Genomic DNA, 8,147 nt, shown 5'->3' with positions numbered 1-8,147 from the left:
AGAATGAACAGAATAAGATTTTCATTGCATAGTATAACTGCTGTTTTACCATGCACATGACAATAAAACTCTCTTGAATCTTGAATCTTGAATCTTATCACAGTCGGGTCTGGAACCAATTAATCATTCAGGACACTCTGTTCTAATGTTGCGGTGTGTGACCTGAAAAACATAACCCTAACCCTTTTTCCATTTTTACTACATACTACTTAGCACATTAGGTCATACTTCTTTTCATTCAGACTTAAATTCATGGTTTCATTGAAATACATTAAAGCGTAACCATCTTAAGCTGCATATGAGCAACCAATACAGTCAGAGACGATATCTTTTAGCTCCAAGCCTCTGGTGACTGCCACTTGGGCTCTGGCCTACCACTGAACCCCCCATCACCAAACGCCTGCTGGGTAAAAAGCCTCCTCAGCAGCCATGTATAATGTATATATAGAGAACAAATCAGTGTAATAAACTTTTCACCCCTTTATGTCCTCTACGCTGTAGTAATCAGCATCAAAATGGGTGTTAATGTTCTCAGGGATTGGTCCAGATTGATTAGTAATGCCTGAATCCTAGCTGTTCATCTTTCCGCGTTATTTGGAATGATTTCAATGGGGAAGGCCTTTTACTGTTGAGCCAAGGTCCATAGAGGCGCGTTTGATGTTTGGTCAAAGAGAACGACCCTTACTTGCCACTTTCTCAAGCACTCCAAATCATTATTGAAGATAAAAAAATCAGTTAAAAAATGTCAAATTTTGGTTGTACCCTGGTTACAGTACATCCGTACTCCTGCACATGTTATTCATTATTATTCATTCAGTTATTATATACATTATTGTTGTATTTATTATATTTGAATTATTTAATAATTAATTTAATGTACTTAATTTAATTACATTATTTCAGATTTATTATTTATTTATTTATTTATTAAAATAGAACGACACTTATTTGAACAATGAACAACTTCCTGTCTGTCTCCTTTCTTGCACTGTGCTCCCTGCGCTGTACAGGCACTGCTCACATGATGAGGCGTTCAAGCATACTAAGTAACTCTGTGTTTTTCAGACACCAATGTAGTGTGGTTTTTAATTTTCATTCACATACCCCCTATGAAAACTTGCGTACTGCTGGGGGTACGAGTGCCCTACTTTAGGAACGTAGGCTGTGTACTAAATATTTAGCACAATATTGTGTTTAAAGTGGATTGTTCCAAAAATATATGCACAAACTGGGTCGTGACATAGACCAAAACACTCCAGGTCCTTGTGACTACTTATTCCACAAAGATGGCCACCATGCTAGGCCAAAAATCTTATATTTTGCCTCAGAATGAAAATGAATGTTCAGATGCTCAAGGATTGCTGCAGATTGATTAGTTGTGCCTTAAGTGCTCATTTTTCCAAGTCATTTGGGATTATTTCAATGCTGACAATTTTATGGCAACATCTTGGGGAAGGCCCTTTACTGTGAAGCAAGTGTGGAAGAACCTGAACTTTGACCTCACATGTGTGCTTCTGAACAGGACGAAAATTCCAAGAGGAACATTTCCTGAAAGTGGCCAGGTGTCCCAATACGTTTGTCCGCACGGTGCATAGACACACACACACACACACACACACACACACACACACACAAAATTTGCCTCTCCATGATGTCATCTGTGTGTTTAGTGACAGCTGGCTATTGTTAACCATAAATGATGTCACAAACCAGTTCAGTATTACCCAACAGAAAAAAAAAAACATGACCTGACCAAGATGGCCGCCCATATCATCTTGAAGGTCACAATGACGGCAATCCCAGTGCTGCCTTATCCCATATCTGCCAACACAAATTGACAAGCTTAAGCACATTGTTTATGCACAATGGAAAAGCCCCCACATGGACGTGACATGCGACAACAGTCGGGCTACTTGATACCCGTAACCTTCTACGTCCAGCGTCACCGCTGATAATCTAGTGAGATGCAAACATAGAGTGCATATGCATTTGAGCACGACCGAGCTCTCCATGCAGATATGGCCGGCGAATACGGGAAGCGAAGCGTGCTTTGCTAATCAGGGAGCACTGCCTGTGTTGCCGTGATGCTGAACTCAAGTCAGTGGAGCAGAAATAATCTCAGCCTCTCGCTGCTCACTGAGTGCATTCTTTTAAGCTACTGAGCTAATGGCTTCCTCCTCTCCCTTATAAACTAAAAAAAGTGTCCTGGCAGAAGCAGTAGCAGCAAGCAGCATGGCTTGTTGAGTAACAAAGTCCTTTTCGGGACCTTTGCCATCCACCTGAGCGCCTTGCCACCCACGTTTGGATCGCTTCCACCAGTTTTCCGGTGATGTTTTATCCTCTTGTTTGGCAGGGAAAGGAAGAAGGTTGTTTGCTACAAAGTGATAACAACACTTGCATGACCTGAAGGCTGTTCTTTTCCCCTATGTATCTGAATACACCTGCAAACCGGTTTGCAAGTACTCGGCAATCGATAACGTGGAATGACAACAACTACAATAAGATTGGCACATGTGTTTCAACAGCTTTTTCTGCTGTTGCCATTGAGTCATGTTTGTTTTTTGGATCTTGTTGAATAATTGAAGTCTTATCAAAACAAGGGGATGGCATTCTACTCAGCCAGGAGTTGCTATTTGATTTGATTTGATTTAAAGAACAATCATTGGCAAGAGGCACTGCCAAACACAAATTTCTGATCATTTTATTTCACCTTCAGATGCCTGAATTTTGTCATTATAATTTACCGGTATGTATTAAATTACAGGAATTTAAAGATTGTTTTTTTTATTGAAAATTAAAAGCCATGCTTGCAAAAGTGATCAAGTAACATCTACATTCAAAGTTGGATGTATTGGATGAATGGATTCTGTTTGGCCAGTGCCCCCACCCCTCCAGGAAAGTTTGGTAGAAATTGGTTAAGTAGCTCCGCGTAAAGCCGCACGCTTACAAACAAACTGCAGTAAAACCATAACCCCATTAGTAGCGGCAATGCTGTTTTTAAAACAATTTGCTAACTAAAAAAATGAGCATTATTAGGTATGTAAATGCTTGTTTTTTAATGCAGCTCTTGTATTGGATGTGCTGGTGTATAAATGTACGCTTCACTGCAGCGCCATCATAATTACTCAACTCCCATCTTTATTAGGTGACATACAAAGCGCTGCAGAACGGAGCATAAAGTAGGCCGAGAGCGGCGGCGACCCTTTTCGCACACAACCATATTTGCACTTGTGTACGTGTGTGTGTGTGTGTGTGTGTGTGCGTGTTATGACGCTGCGTGTGACTTAGTTCTGTTCGGCCCGCATCTGAGTTCCCTGCTGCAGGTTATACTGGGCTGGGCTGCACTAAACTTACTTCCTCCGATAAAAGAAAACCACTCACTTACGCATGTGGGCTTGCTGCGGAATGCCAGGCGTTTGCACGGGGAGTTGTCGCTGAGGTTCAGGAAAGACTGCAAAAAAAAAGCAGTACCTTAGCTCACACGGATTCTAAATGAGTACACATGTGGTGTATGTTCTGCATCATGTAATTACTGTATGTTCATGTGTGTGGTTTGGGAGGGAAGGAGCACCGGGAGCCTTTTGGGAACAACGGCAGCTTGTTATTGTGGCTTGTTTCCCCTTTTCTTGGAACAGACTGTCCTAGTTGTAACATAATCACCGTGACAACTGCGGCCATCGCTGTGGATACACATGCACAGGTAAACAACAGAGCAGGGAGGGGGACAAGCAGGTAGACACAATGACTGTCGGTCACTTTCAAATATGCATTAAAATGCGTTCGGTTAATGACGCATTGTTTGAACAGGAGTAGCATTGTGAAACGGAAACACAATGGATTGCATTGATGCGCCAGGTATTAAACTGATCCACCTGAGGGTGTGAAACATACTCACATGTCTTACAATGAATTGAAAAGTGTCCCACAAAGGACTGAAACTGTGACTGTGTGACAGGATTGCAGTGTTCCAGGGTTTTCATTGTTTTGTTTGTCGTTAATAAGAGAAAGTGACGCGGGGATATTGCTGAGTCACACATTCTACACTGAGTTTAATTGCACTTTGAGGCCTTGTATTTGAGGATCTGGCCCATCAGATCGTTGCCAGTGTACATTTAGCAACAGAACGGACAAAACTGAAAGCAGACTGGACGAAAAACACAACTAAACCCGCAACAAAGAACACAATGTAAGGAACCAAGGGAACCAAATACGCAAGCGCTAACAACATAACAAGAGACAGCTGGGAGAACACAGGAGTAAGATGGGAGTTTACTGGTGATATTGTGGTATTGTGCTAACTTATTCCATGCTACAGTTTCTCATGCATGCTTTTATTTGTGGCGGCCCACCCTCGCTCATAAACACATTATAACGGGACTGTCTGTGTACCTCCGTTTGTTAACACACTACATACACACCTGGTCTGCCAGAGAACAGGAAGATGTAGCGAGAGGCATCAGCGTTTCCAACTTATATTTAGCGAGTGATCCGATCGCTCTAGATACTCCTTTAAAAAAAAAAAAACGACATGTGACAAATCTAGCCAAGAGACTTTTGGAGACTAAAACCGAGAGGAAGATGTGTCCTGGGATTTTACCGGTTTGGAGTAGCGTGACCATATCCCTCCACGTTTACGCAAATATGCCTTATAGTTTCAATACATTTAAAGTGTGGCTTCTCTGTATGGATTAAAAAAAAGTTATATTGGGAGAAAGTCAGTGTTTTGCAAGTCTTAAGTAAGTCTCAAGTCGTTAATCTCAAGTCTCAAGCAAAGACGTGCAAGTCCAATTCAAGTCAAGACAAAACAGGTTGAGTCAGTTCCAAAGTCATAGGCTTGAAATTTCCGAGTCCTTGCAAGTCATAAGCACTGTTTAGTGCGGGGGTCACCAACGTGGTGCCCGCGGGCACCAGGCAGCCCCCCATGACCACATGAGGTGCCCGCAAGCCTGCTTTTCATTCAGGTTTTCAGTTAATAATGTGGGAACACTAGAAAGAAAAGTATTCTGAAACATAAAATGTGAGTTGTGGATACCAGCATTTTGTGAATGTTTTGGTAAAACAAGCATATTTGATCTGTTTGGGTTGAAATAAGGTACGAAAATCATTTCTACAAAAATGAGTAGCTCGTGGCCATTTTCATTTTCTAAAAGTTGCTCTCGCAAGAAAAAACGTTGGTGACCCCTGGTTTAGTGTCTCTGGGAAATATGTGGAAAAAACATGATAACTTGATCATGTAAGTTGAGTACTTTGGATGGGGACACATTTTACTCAACACATTCACCGAAAATCAAGTCAAGTCCTGAGTCATTGATGTCAAAGTTCGGTCTTTGATGATACTGTCAAGTCAAGTCCAAAGTCATCAAATTTGACATGTGAGAAGACATGTGACTCGAGTCCACACCTCTGCAAAATAATATCTACAACTGGAGACACAAATTCCTGAGGAGGAACATTGAAAAAGTGGTATGAAAATGATTCCAAAAACAGAATGACACAGGAACCTGAGGCCAATTCTTGTTAAGTTTTGGAATGTAACCGATATTTTTTTGTAAAAAATGTGCCCTCTAAAGTTGCAAGAACTTGGGATTTTGAACCGCTGTTGTGCGTGACATCTCCAACTCGGCAAGTGTCAGCGGATTAACTCTGTGTTGCTTTTTCTTTGGCTTTTTGGCAACACTAATTTTCTCAAAAGCGCCCTAATTCTGGCCCATTTAATGGCCCAATTAAAAACAATGAAAACATTGGATTACTTTATGAAAAAAATATATATTTTCAAACAATTACCACTTTATTTTGTTTTGTTTACGACTTAAAAAAAAATATTTATGAACTTTTTCTTTAACATTTCAACTCTATGCTACTAACATACATTCATTTCCTTGTAACATTAAACGTTTATTCTCGTAAAATTACGACATTTTTTCTCGTGAGAATATGACTTCTTTTTTCTTTTTCCCTGACGCGAACCCCCTGCCCCCTCCCTCAATGGCCAAGCGCCATACCAGGAGTGATAGAGCCTTTAGTTTCGCTGCCCCCTCCCTCTACAACCCCCTCCCCTGCACCCGCCCGTAATTGCGCTGACCTGTCCACCTTGAAGTCTCATGTTAAAACCCATCTCTTCAAACTTGCTTATAATGTTTAATCCCATTTTTATTCTCATTTTATATTTGGATTTTATTCACGTAAAATTACAACCATTTTTCAATTTCCGTTTTTGTTTTTTTGTTTTTTTCAATTTTCCAACTTCTTTTTTGGTAAATTTTCTTCTTGTAATTATGACTTTGTTCCCAAAACATTTTAACACTTTTTCAACAGCATAATTTTCTAAAAATGACAGCTTTATTTGTTGTTTTGTTTGTTTTTCATACTATTACGCCTTTGAAAAAGCACCGTTTTTCTTAATTTCTGGTAAGATTACGACCTTTTCTTCACCTTTTTACGTTATAGTTGTTACATTACTGTGGATTTTTCCATGTTTTCTGTTTTTTTTAAGTTTTCTTGTTAAATTATATTTTTAGAATGTGCCGCGAGCCAACAAAAAAACAGCTGCGGGCCGCACTTTGGACACCCCTGGTCTAAATGTAAAGCAGTTTTAGGGAATTCTTAGAAAGTGGAGCCATGTTCCCATGGTGAAGGCACATTCTGGTGGAGTCACCGTACCACATTGGTGGAGTACTCCCATGCATTCCTGCTAGCTTCCCTCGGCTTGAAGTGGTCGTTGCATACCTGTGGCAAACGTTCGCCCTTTAATCATGGTCATTGAGGAGGCGCGCCGTCGTTTATTATTATGTGAGATTCGCTTGAGTAAACTGTCTGACGAGCACCTCGGGAGCTCGGGTCGCAGACTGAAGGAAGCAACCAATGAAGACGGTGGTTCATTTTTTAGTTCAGCGGAATCTGAAAGGATTCTAGAAACAACGACTGACTGGCAGGGAGTCTGTCAGCGCTTCCAACCATGACGGCAATCAGTTGTTCATCCTTTTCATCTGTTTGTTGCTGGGTCACGGGTGGATGGGCTCTACCCCAGCATGCTTTGTGGCAAGAAGGAGACACCGCTGCACGATCGTCTTCGGACGCATTGATCATGAACAACATGTGACCTTGTCTGTAAGACAGCAACCTGAGACAGTCGGGAGAATGAAACCCGGAACCATCCGAGTGTTGTTGGGGGTCTTCGTTGACCTATTCATCTCCCCTCCACCAAGTTTCATACACATTTAGATTCCGTAGGTATTTACTGTAAATATGTCCAAGCAGGGCCTAAAAGTGCTGCTTTAGTGACAAAATACAGTCTGGTCCAATGGACACGCGTGTATACAACGTGTAGTAGACCACTCATAATGTCACATGATTCCCACAACAAGTTAACAAAAGTTTTCTTCTAAAGCAAAAATAAATAAATAAATAAATAAAATATGTCATTAATTACATGTTGGCATTTTTAATACAAATGACTTGTATTTTTTTTATAATTTATTAAGATAATTTAATTCTAATTTGATTAATATTAATAATTAATTTGTATGTATGTGTTTATTAATTTGCTTATTTTTTTCCAAATTACATTGCATTATTAATTTTTTTAATATGTACATTTTTCTCCCTGTTACATTGCATTACTTTTCGTTAGAATCATAATCCATCCATCCATTTTCTATACCGCTTCATCCTCATTAGGGTCGCGGGGGTATGCTGGAGCCGATCCCAGCTGACTTCGGGTGATAACGAGTGTGAATGGTCGTTAGAATCATAATGTTTATTGAATTGAAAAATATGCTTAAATAATATCGTTTTTGATGAATTACAATGCATTACTTTTTAAAATCCTAATTTGATTGATTTGAAAAATATGCTGAAATATGAAGATCCGGGTTGGAATCTCCACTGGGCATTTCTGTGTGGAGTTTGCATGTTCTCCCGTGCGTGTGTGGGTTTTCTCCGGGTACTCCGGTTTCCTCCCACATTCCAAAAACATGCATGTTAGGTTCATTGGCGACTCTAAATTGTCCATAGGTATGAATGTGAGTGTGAATGGTTCTTTGTCTATACTGTATGTGCCCTGTGATTGGCTGGCGACCAGTCCGGGGTGTACCCCACCTCTCGCCCGAAGTCAGCTGGGATAGGCTCCAGCATACCCCCGCGACCCT

This window comes from Dunckerocampus dactyliophorus, chromosome 15 (assembly GCF_027744805.1).
Source record: "Dunckerocampus dactyliophorus isolate RoL2022-P2 chromosome 15, RoL_Ddac_1.1, whole genome shotgun sequence".
Taxonomy (NCBI): Eukaryota; Metazoa; Chordata; class Actinopteri; order Syngnathiformes; family Syngnathidae; genus Dunckerocampus; species Dunckerocampus dactyliophorus.
Note: the sequence above shows the minus strand (reverse complement) of the source record.